We start from the raw sequence: 11,791 nt of genomic DNA, 5'->3' as shown, positions 1-11,791 counted from the left end.
GATCCAACACAAAGTGCTTGCCAAAGGAAAAAGTGTAAAAAGGAAAGGTGATGGCCACCATGACTCTTGTATAAGGGTAGACGATAAAAGTAAAAGATAGGCCCTTCGCAGAGGGAAGCAGAGGTTGTCATGTGCTTTTATGGTTGGATGCACAAAATCTTAATGCAAAAGAACGTCACTTTATATTGCCACTTGTGATATGGACCTTTATTATGCAGTCCGTCGCTTTTACTTCTTCCACATCACAAGATCGCATAAAGCTTATTTTCTCCACATTAATAGATCATACATATTTAGAGAGAAATTTTTATTGCTTGCAACAATGACAACTTACTTGAAGGATCTTACTCAATCCATAGGTAGATATGGTGGACTCTGATGGCAAAACTGGGTTTAAGGATATTCAGAAGCACAAGTAGTATCTCTACTTGGTGCAAAGAATTTGGCTAGCATGAGGGGGAAAGGCAAGCTCAACATGTTGGATGATCCAAGCCAATATAACGTTTCGGATATAAGAAAACATAACCCATTAAGTTGTCTTCCTTGTCCAACATCAACCTTTTAGCATGTCATATTTTAATGAGTGCTCACAATTACAAAAGATGTCCAAGATAGTATATTTATATATGAAATCTCTCTTCCTTAAATATTCTTTCATGAATTGTTCAAGTGACCAATTCTGCGTTTGCTAACTTCCAGTAAGTTTACTACCTATACTTATTATGCATGACGTCATTACTCCCCATGTTGTAAGCATATGAAACGTATATAAATTCAAATTTATGATATTCAATTCATTTAACCATTTACTCATAGGGTATATGTGAAGCACGTGAGTAAATGAAGAACTACTCCAAAAAGATATAAGTGAAGAATACTGAGTAGTCAAATAATTAAATAGCCATAGGAGGATTCTTCTTCGTTCAAGATTTCATATCCAATGATTGTATTCAAACAGCAAGTAAAATTTAAAATACGCTCCAAGCAAGACACATATAATGTGACAAATAAAAATATAGCTCCGAGTAAGGTATACCGATAGTTTTGAAGATGAAAGAGGGGATGCCTTCCGGGGCGTCCCCAAGCTTAGGCACTGGAGTCTTCCTTGAATATTACTTTGGGGTGCCTTGAGCATCCCCAAGCTTAGGGTCTTTCCACTCCTTATTCTCCTCATATCGATATCTCACCCAAAGCTTGAAAACTTCAATCACACAAAACTTAACGGAACTTTGTGAGATAGGTTAGTATGATAAAGAGTAAACCATTCACTTTGGTACTATCAAAGACAAGGTTCATAATTGTATTCACACAATGCCTACTGTACCATATCATTTATACAATTTATATTGAGAAATATAAGCCATAGAAACAAGAAAACAAGCAAACTATGCAATGAAAGCAGAATCTGTCAGAAATAGAACAATCTGTAATGATCTGAACACCAACCATACTTATGCTACTCCAAAAATTATGAACTAAATTGGTAGACGTGAGGAATTTGTCTATTAATCGTATGAAAAAAGAATCAACTCAATTGCACTCTCCTGTGAAAAAATGACAGCTAATCTCGTGAGCGCAAAGTTTCTGTTTTTTACAGAAAGATAACATTAACTTTCACCCAAGTCTTCCCAAAGGTCTTACTTGGCACTTTATTGAAACAAAAGCTACAATACATGATTAATACAGTAGCTTAATCATGATAACACACAAAAATAGTAAGGGTAAATATTGGGTTGCCTCCCAACAAGCGCTTTTCTTTAATGCCTTTTAGCTAGGCATGATGATTTCAATGATGCTCACATAAAAGATAAGAATTGAAACATAAAGAGAGCATCATGAAGAATATAACTAGCATATTTAAATATAACCCACTTCCTATGCCTAGGGATTCTGTGAGCACATAATTTATAGGAACAAGAATCAACTAGCATAGGAAGGAAAAACAAGTATAACTTCAAAACTTTAAGCATATAGAGAGGAAACTTGATATTATTGTAACTCCTACAAACATGTATTCCTCCATCATAATAATTTTCAGTAGCATAATGAATGATTTCAACAATATAACCATCACATAAAGCTTTCTTTTCATGATCTACGAGCATAGAGATTTTACTACTCTCCACATAAGCAAAATTCTCCTCATTCGGAATAGTGGGAGCAAACTTCTTCTAAATCCACTTTAGATGATAGCATTATTCATACTCCAAAAGATATAAGTGAATTTCATGGATCATTCTACAATTAATATAGACTAACCAATATCCAAGCTCAAAATATATAAGTGAAGCACATGAAGCATTCTATAAAACCATACTCTAAAGATTTAAGTGAAGCACAAAGAGCAATTCTATAAGATCATACTTAAAAGATATAAGTGAAGCACATGAAACATTCTATAAATCAATGCAGGGGTATCTCATAGTAGCATGGTTCTTAAAGGAAAAACAAAAACACAAAGGACACAAATCAAGTGAACAAAACATAGACCGAGGTATACCGATAATTGTTGAAGAAGAAAGATGGCATGCCAACCGGGGCATCCCCAAGCTTAGATGCTTGAGTATAATTGGAATATTTACTTGGGGTGCCTTGGGCATCCCCAAGATTGAGCTCTTGCCTATCTTTATTCTTCTCATATTGATAGCTCCTCGATCTTCCAACACTTCATCCACACAAAACTATAACATAAACTTTGTGAGATCCGCTAGTGTAATAAAGCAAATCACTACCTTTAGGTATTGTTGCAAACTTATTCCAATTTCATAATATAACTATATCTACTTTATTCCAACTTCACCATAGTTCACACCCTCCGATACTACCCATAGATTCATCAAAATAAGTGAACAACTCATAGAAAACAGAATCTGTCAAAAACAAGACAGTTTGTAGTAATCTGGAAGTTTAGTAAACTTTTGTAACTCCAGAAAATTCTAAAAAAATATGGCAATTTAAAAATTTTGTATAGAAGTAATGTGAAAAAAGTTTCAGACCCATTTGACTTTCCAGTCAAAAATGCAAAATCACGCGCTACAGCTAAAGTTTCTGTTTTTGTACTGCACAAAGTAAACAAGCAATCTAATCATCCTAAAACCAAGGCTTGGCACATTATTTTTATAATATAATGGATATATACAAGGTGATAATTATTTTCAGAGAAGCTTCCATGAAATTTTTTACATTGTTTCCATGAGCATGAACACAAGTGCTCAAGGTCGACCCTCATTTCTTCAATGCATAATCTTTCAATCACTTCTCTTATTGAAAAACTTTTTAGGTATGAGAGGCAAGTAATTTTTTTTGTATTTTCATTCTTTTAAAAAAATTGTATGTTTCACCCACTACTAGACAGAAACAAAAAGGAAAAAAATTACTTAGTGAAGAAAGCAAACAAGCACAGTCGAGAATATGAACCCGACGATATTGCTCCCTGGCAACGGCGCCAGAAAAGAGCTTGATAATCCCCAAGTGCAGGGAATCATCGTAGCAATTCCCAAAGGTGGAAGTGATAAGTATGGAGTGTCGAACCCACAAGGAGCTAAAGGTAAGATCAATATTCTCTGAAGCCCTATCTTCCACTGATACGACTCTACGTACACCGAACGTTTGCTTCCAACTAGAAACGAGAAATAAAACTACGTTGTGGGTATGAAGAGGATAACTTTGCATGATATCGGAGAGCTAAAACATAAAAGTAGGTGCTATTATCATAAAGTTAGAATATATTACTAAATATTATAAATAGCGATTGTGGAATAATGGTGGTGGATCGGTGTGCGGAATTGTCTTAGGCAATTGTTAACAAGACCGATAGTCGTCATTGCAATTTCATACGAGGGAGAGGCATAAGCTAACATACTTTCTCTTCTTGGATCATATGCACTTATGATTGGAACTCTAGCAAGCATCTGAAACTACTAAAGATCATTAAGGTAAAACCCAACCATAGCATTAAAGCATCAAGTCCCCTTTATCCCATACGCAACAACCCCCTTACTCGGGTTTATGCTTCTGTCACTCAAGCAACCCACTATAAGCGAATCATGAACGTATCGCAACACCCTACAGCGGGAATCCCTCACGCTTGCACGACACGGAGGGCACAATAGGACAGCACCAAAATAAAACATACAACTCGTACCAATCTAGATCATCAATCAACCCAAGCACAAAGGATATCTACTCAAAACATCATAAGATGGCAACACATTATTGGATCATAATATGTGGCATAAAGCACCATGTTCAAGTAGGGATTACAGCGGGGTGTGGCAGAGTGGACCGCGTAAAAGCGTGAGGATGGTGATGATGATGGTAATGTTGATGAAGACGATCACCGCGGCGATGATTCCCCTCCCGATGGCACTTCGGCGCCACCGGGAGAGATGAGGAGAGGTTCTCCCCTTGTGCTTCCTCCTCCATGGCCTCCCCCTGGATGGGGAGGGGTTCTCCCTCTGGTCCTTGGCCTTCATGGTGATGATGGACCCTTCGGGATCCTCCTCCATAGCCTTCGGTGATGATGGCCCCCTCCGGCAGGGTGCCAGAGAGGGCCTATATTGATTTCTCATGGCTACAGGGACTTGTGGCGGCGGAACTTCCGATCTAGGTTATTTTCTAGTGGTTTGGGCATTTATAGGAGAGGTTGGCGTCGAGAACAAGTCAGGGGGCCCCACGGGAAGTCCACGAGGCACTGGGGCGCGCCCAGGGGGTGGGCGCGCCCCCTACCCTCGTGGGGCCACGGGACTCCCCTCCGGAAGATTTTTGTTCCAGTATTTTTTATATTTTCCAGAAAAATTCTCCGTCGATTTTCATCGCATTCCGAGAACTTTTATTTCTGCACAAAAATAACACCATGGTAGCTCTGCTGAAAACAGCGTCAGTCCGAGTTAGTTCCAATAAACTCATACCAAAATCATATAAAACTATTGTAAACATGGCATGAATACTTCATAAATTATAGATACGACAGAGACGTATCATCTGCCAACACTTCCGCCCTCGTCGAGCACCTAGTGTACTTCGTGGGCACAGTGCTGCGGGACGCGCGGGCATGTTACCCGATGCCGCAAAATCTCTTGCTCGCGCTTCTCGTCGCCTCGCGCAAGCTGCGCCACTACTTCCAAGGGCACCCCATCAAGGTCCTTTCGGACTACCCACTGGAGAGGGTACGCCGGAGCCCCGACGCCACGGGTAGAGTCGCTAAATGGAACATCGAGCTAGAGGCATTTCAGCTAGAGTTCAGCGCCACCAGGGTCATCAAGGGGGCTGCACTTGCCTACTTCGTGGCGGAGTGGACTGATGACCCAGGGCCAGAGGCGGGCGAGGACTAGATGCTCTCACGAAGGGACGAAGCACCAGACGGCTAGGTCGTGTACTTCGATGGTGCCTTCGCACGATAGGGCGCGGGGGATGGATCCGTGCTCGTTTCACCTACACAAGACAAGCTCTACTACGCCGTGCAACTCTGCTTCCAGCACGGCAAAAAGGTCTCCAACAACATTGCGGAGTACGAAGGCTTGATCGTCGGCCTCAAGGCCGCAGCTGCTTTGGACATGAAGCGCCTCACCATCAAAGGCGACTCTCAGCTCCTCGTAAACTTCTCCAACGAAGTGTACGAGCCGAAGGATGAACACATGGAGGTATACCTGGCAGAGGTGCGCAAGATGGAGAAGCAATTCCTGGGCTTGGAACTGCAGCACGTGCCCCACGGCATGAATAGGGAAGCTGGCGATATTGCGAAGAGGGCATCCAAGGGCCAGCCTCAGGAGCCCGGTGTCTACAAAGAAAGGCTCTTCAAGCCCTCAGTAGCCCCTCTTACTGCGGAGCCAGCACCGCCTCAGGAGGAACTCCCGCCAGCACCAACCTCGGGAGCCCCAGCCTGAGGCCCGACCTCAGGAGCACGCCTGCTCCGTGTGCTCGAGCCTCAGGAGGGGTGCTGGACCGAAGAATTCAAGGCGTACCTGCTTCAAGGAACCTTGCAGGAGAAGGAAGAAGACGTCGAACGAGTAGCTTGGTAGGCCACAACCTACTGCATTCGGGACGGCGAGCTTTTCTGAAAACGACGAAACTACGTTTCCTTGCGATGCATCTCCAGGGAATAAGGGCACGAGCTGTTAGCCAATATACACGGCAGAGACTGCGAGAACCATTCATCATCACGCACCCTCGTGGGCAAGGCGTTCCGCAGTAGATTCTACTGGCCCACGGTGCTCACCGACGCGGCCGAGCTGGTGAGGTCATGTGAAGCCTGCCAATTCCATGCCAAGCAAATCCACCAACCTTCCCAGGGCCTCCATACCATCCTACTCTCGTGGCCGTTTGCGGTCTGGGGGCTGGACATCCTAGGTCCATTCCCCCGAGCGCCCGGGGGCTACCGCTACCTCTACGTCGCCATCGACAAGTTCACCAAATGGGCGGAGGTGGAAGCAGTCAGCACCATCCCGGGCGGCTCTACGGTCAAGTTCATCAAGGGCCTCGTGAGCCGCTTCAGAGTCCCTAACCGCATCATCACAGATAATAGCTCGCAGTTCACTAGCAACCTCTTCAAAACATATTGTGCTAACCTTGGAACGCAGATATGCTACGCCTCCGTAGTACACCCAAGGAGCAACGGCCAGGCTGAGCACGCTAACATGGAGGTCCTGAGGGGCCTCAAGACAAGAACCTTCAAGAAGAAGCTCGAGGCCTGTGGCTGGGGCCAGCACAATGAGCTCCAGTTCGTGTTGTGGTCCGTCCGCACCACTGCGACCAAGCCAACTGGCGAAACTCCGTTCTTCCTCATCTACGGAGCCGGAGCAGTTCTCCCACATGAGCTCAGGCATCGTTCCGCACGGGTCTTGGCGTTTGACGAGGCGCGCCAGGATGCCGAGCGGGAGATGGACCTCGTGCTGGGGGAGGAACGCCGCCGTCAAGCCTCGCTCCAAGCGGCAAGGTACCAGTAGGTGCTGCGGCGATAGCACTGCCGCAGCATCCACTCCAGGACGCTCGAGGTGGGAGATCTCGTCCTACGGCGGGGCTCTCCAGGGAAGGGCTGCATAAGCTCTCACCCATGTGGGAGGGCCCGTTTAGGGTCGCCCACGTCTCCAGGCCTGGCGCCGCGCGCCTGGAGACGCAGGACGGGATCCCCTTCTAGAACGCCTGGAACATCCAGCACCTCCGGAGGTTCTACCCATGAAGCAAGGCCCTGCGCCTATGAGGGTCTCCACTTGTGACACTCTCACGTGATAATGAGTGGGGCTGTACACGCCCTGGCGTCTCCGGAGAGCCACCCTCGGGCCTCGGTGTCTCCCTCCATGTCCTAGTGGCAGCACTTAGCTTTGCGCTGGTGAGAAGACTAGACTAGGTGCCGGACGCGGTTGTTCATTTGCTTTCTGTATCTGGTTTGCAACCTTTTAATGAATTTGGAGTTTGTGTGCTTTCTGTTGCTTGACCGACTTCCCCCTATGTTTTCTGTTTTGCGTTTTGGTTTTGGTTCTGAGGAGCGACAGTTTCCCGCCTCCCCTTCTTGCGCGTCTCGCGCGCAGGGGCTGGGCAGGTGTGTGCGTGCGACAGTCTTGCCTCGCGCAACGAACACACTTCGTTGTAGCCCCGCTCCTTTGGAGCTCCAGCTTCTTATATCCTCGCGAGATGCCCTCGAGCAAGCTCGTGATCTACGCACCCTCTTGATGCCCATGCCCCCGTGGGTACTGCGGCGCGGTGCACTGAGCCACGATAGGCTCACGCCTGAGGGCTTGCGCAAAGAATAACAAGGACGCCCAAAAGAGCTTCCTAACGACTCCGCAGTCTCGTGACACCCCCTGAGGTCAGAGACTCCTGAGCCAACAGCAAGAAGGGCCACACCAGATAGTGGGACATGTGCACCCTCACGAGGAGGGGAGATACCGCAAGCGCATCAAGCTAAGTATCCTACCATACGCGTCAGAGCAATAAGCATAACATAGTAGAATAAATACCATAGTCCATTACACGCCCCCACAGGGCCCCATGCTTGTTTTTTAATAATGCAGGAAGAAAAGAAAGGATAAACAAAAGTGGCACGCATAGCCGCGGCAGCACACGAGGTTCGGCTCCAAGGGCCCTGGGACTCAGGCGAAGCCCTCCTCGCGCTTCACCTGAGCACAGCGGGACGACTCGCCTCCATCCTCGAAGCGAGCCCGGTGACGCGGCGGCTGGTCATAGCCATTGCTGCTGGTGCTCTCACTTGAGGAGGAGCCGCCACCGATGGACGAGCAGCGGGCGTCGCCAAGGGCAAGCTCGCCTTTCGTGTCGTCGCAACCGTAGTCAAGGCCGAGCCCATCATCAACGTCACTGTCTTCGGGGCAGCACCCTGTGCGGCGACCATTTTCCCCAAACACCCTCACATAGAGGGTCGCGACACCGTCATACTTGAAGTGGAGGGTGCACCTCACGCTTAGGCCACGTGCGCGGGCGAACGTCTGCCAACCGTAGGCTAGGACCATGTTTCCCGTAGCGGAAACCTCCACCGCGGCCCACGAGGCCTTGCTGCAGCAGCCGTCAGCTTGCAACCAGAAGCCGCCAAGGCTCACGGTCGGCAGATCGCTGGCAAAGGAGCGCGAGATCTGGAGCCAGGTGCCAGCCGGCCACTCCGACCACACAACAAACTCCGGTAGCACCTACGCCAAATGGAACCGCGGACAAGGAGACCGGGCGACCACGGCACGGCTCCCCTCGGCGCAAGGACTGCCTCGCCTTGAGTGGCCCCCGCCACGAGAGGAGGCACTGCTGCGGACGCCGAGGACGACACCGGTCCCCAAAGGAGTATGCCCGCACACCCGAGGAGCCACAGGAGGAGTCGCGGCGTGCTTGCGGGGGCGGCCCCGCCCCCTCTTGGGCGGCGGTGAGCCAGGCCCCTCCTGGCAAGCCTTCCCCTTCTCCGCGGCCGAGAACCTCTTCGTTGGCGCCATGGGAGCTGTTGCGAGGCGAAGAGGAGGAAGAAGGAGCGAGCAGACATAAGGCAAATATGAGCGAGGGGGCTCTGCCCCTCCCCTCATTTATAGCGAGGAGAAGGAAAACCGTCGGTCACCACGATCGCATGTAATGATGATTTCCCTCTGCATGAAGTGAGGTCTCGTCAAATCGTACAGTTACCCAGGCAACATGGGGAAGCGGAGGCACCCATGTCCCATCAATCGCCACGCGTCGACCGAGGCCATAGGCAGTTGGGGCCCGCAATGCTCCATGCTTGCCTCTTGGCTTCACCTTGAAGCTAAGCTCGAGAGCGCCTTGGGCCTGGGGGCTACTATCGGTGTTCTGGGACCGGGGGTGCCCAGACTTGCCTACCTATGACCCATGGCATGGCTCCATCGATGGCCTGGTACGGCCCAGTTCCAGCAACAATGACTCAACACCCTCATGAGAGGCCAAGCCTCGCGAGGCGAACGACACTAAGACCTCCTTGGGGCGGCCTCGCTAGGCTGGCTCCCGAGGAGCAGAGATATCAAGGCAAGGCGCACCTCGCGTGGTTCACATGACGTGCGCCATGATGACCAAGGCCAGGCGGGCGCCAGCGGGCGCAGTATACCAGTTTCCTTCTTGGTGCAACAAGACCAAGTCCGCCAGGTGGTGCTAAGGGGGCAAGCGCAGGCGCGGAGTCCTGAGGAATCAAGCAAAGGTTTCCATATTGGTGCAACAAGACCAAGTCCGCCGGGACGGCAGGATGGAGGTCATCGCGGAGCCCACGACAGCATCACCACCAGAGCCTTTTGCAGGCGAAGACTACTTTTGTCAGGATAGCTTGTACTAGTTGTAACCCTTCGAATTTGGCCGTTGTGAGATCCCTTCCCGCCTAAGATTTGGGAAGAGGACCAAGGACACTATAAATAGGACTTAGCCACCACCATAGAGAGGCATCTAGGATCGGATCCATTCCACCCTAACTAGCTCACTAGCTCATTGAGCCCAAGAACACCTCACCTCCTGAGGTTGTTCATCCATTGTACTAGTTCATCCTCAGCCCCTCAAGGCAATCCACCACAAAGCTGGAGTAGGGTATCACACCGCTAGGTGGCCCGAACTAGGATGAATCTCTGTGTCCCTCGTTCTTTGAGTTCGTCGAGTTAGGCCATGGGATCGTTAGCGAGCGAGCTAGGGAGACAATGTTCTTCATGCGGACCCCAGTGTTCGAACCTCTCAAGGGTCCGTGAGGCCTTGAATCTGACAATTATCCCTATAAATAATGTGTAAAAATAGAATTTTATCATGTTCCAGTGAATTTAAACAATTCCAGTACTGGGGGAAAAAGTTTTTGTTTTCTCACATAATCAACTTAACTATCAACCAAATCATCCCAAAGGCTTTACTTGGCAGAAACACTAATTAAAACATAAAAACACAATCATAACAGTAGCATAATTATGTGGACACAAGAAAATAGAAAATAAAACAAGAAAAAGAACATAACTACTGGGTTGCCTCCCAACAAGCGCTATTGTTTTACGCCCCTACCTAGGCGTAATGCATAGTTTCAAGTATTGTCATCTTTAGTTTTCACCCCATAAGTGGCCCTCATAATTGATTCATATGGTGCTTGAATTCTCTTTCTACAGAAGTGCTCCATTCCTTTCTTTAATGAAAATTGGAACCTTTTTTCCTTCTTTCATATCAATAATAGCACCTACGGTTCGTAGGAAAGGCCTACCAAGTATTATATGACAAGATGGCTTGCATTGAATATCAAGCACAATGAAATCCATGGGCACATAATTTCTATTAGCAAGAATGAGCACATCATTTATTCTACCCAATGCTTTCTTAATAGTAGAATCCACTAAGTGCAAATTAAGGGAACATTCATCCATATCAACAAGGCCTAGCACATCAAATAAAGATTTCAGTATAGTGGAAACGCTAGCACCAAAATCACATAAAGCATTACATTCATAATTTTTAATCTTTCTTTAATAGTAGGTTCGCACTCATCATATAATTCCTAGGCATTGAAACCACCAACTCTAGTTTTTCTTCAAAAGCTTTCATCATAGATTCTATAATATGCTTACTGAAAGCTTTATTTTGTTCATAAGCATTGGGTGAATTTATCGTGGATTGCAATAAGGAAATATATTCAATTAAAGAAAAACTATCATAATTAAAGTCCTCGAAATCCAAAGTAGTGGGCACATCACTAGTTAAACTCTTGACCTCTCCAAACCCATTTTTATCACTTTTATCATTAAGATCATCACCCTCCAAACAATTGGGACACCATATAGCTAAAGTTGACTCATCTTCAGTCCCTTTTTCATCAAGTTTTATATTACTAAATAAAGATTCTTACGGGTGAGACAGAAATCATTTTAATATCTTCATCATGATTACGGTAAAAATCGGGCTGAATAGCCTTTTCTAGGAATTCTTGCTTAGCTCTCAACCTAGCGGCTCTTTCTTTATGTTCATTAGTGGAGACATAGATAGATTTAATGGACTCACTGATATCAAGTTTAGGTGACAAAATTTTAGATTTGAGATTTTCCACATCATGAGCAATCATATCCTTGTTCCTAGACATCTCATCAACTTTATTCAATTTTTCCTCTACCATAGCATTAAAAATCTTTTGAGAATTAATGAATTCTTCAATATTACTTTCAAGATCAGTAGGTATCTTATTATCATTGTTATAAGAATTTCCATAGGAATTACCATGATTATTAGAGGAATTGATGCGGTCTGGGATTAAAATTGCCTCTATAAGCAATGTTATTGAAATTATTTCGAGAGACAAAATTCACATCAACGGCATCATTACTTTGCTCAATAAAAGTAGACA

Source organism: Triticum dicoccoides, chromosome 7A, assembly GCF_002162155.2.
Source record: "Triticum dicoccoides isolate Atlit2015 ecotype Zavitan chromosome 7A, WEW_v2.0, whole genome shotgun sequence".
Taxonomy (NCBI): domain Eukaryota; kingdom Viridiplantae; phylum Streptophyta; class Magnoliopsida; order Poales; family Poaceae; genus Triticum; species Triticum dicoccoides.
This window is presented reverse-complemented; position numbering follows the sequence as displayed.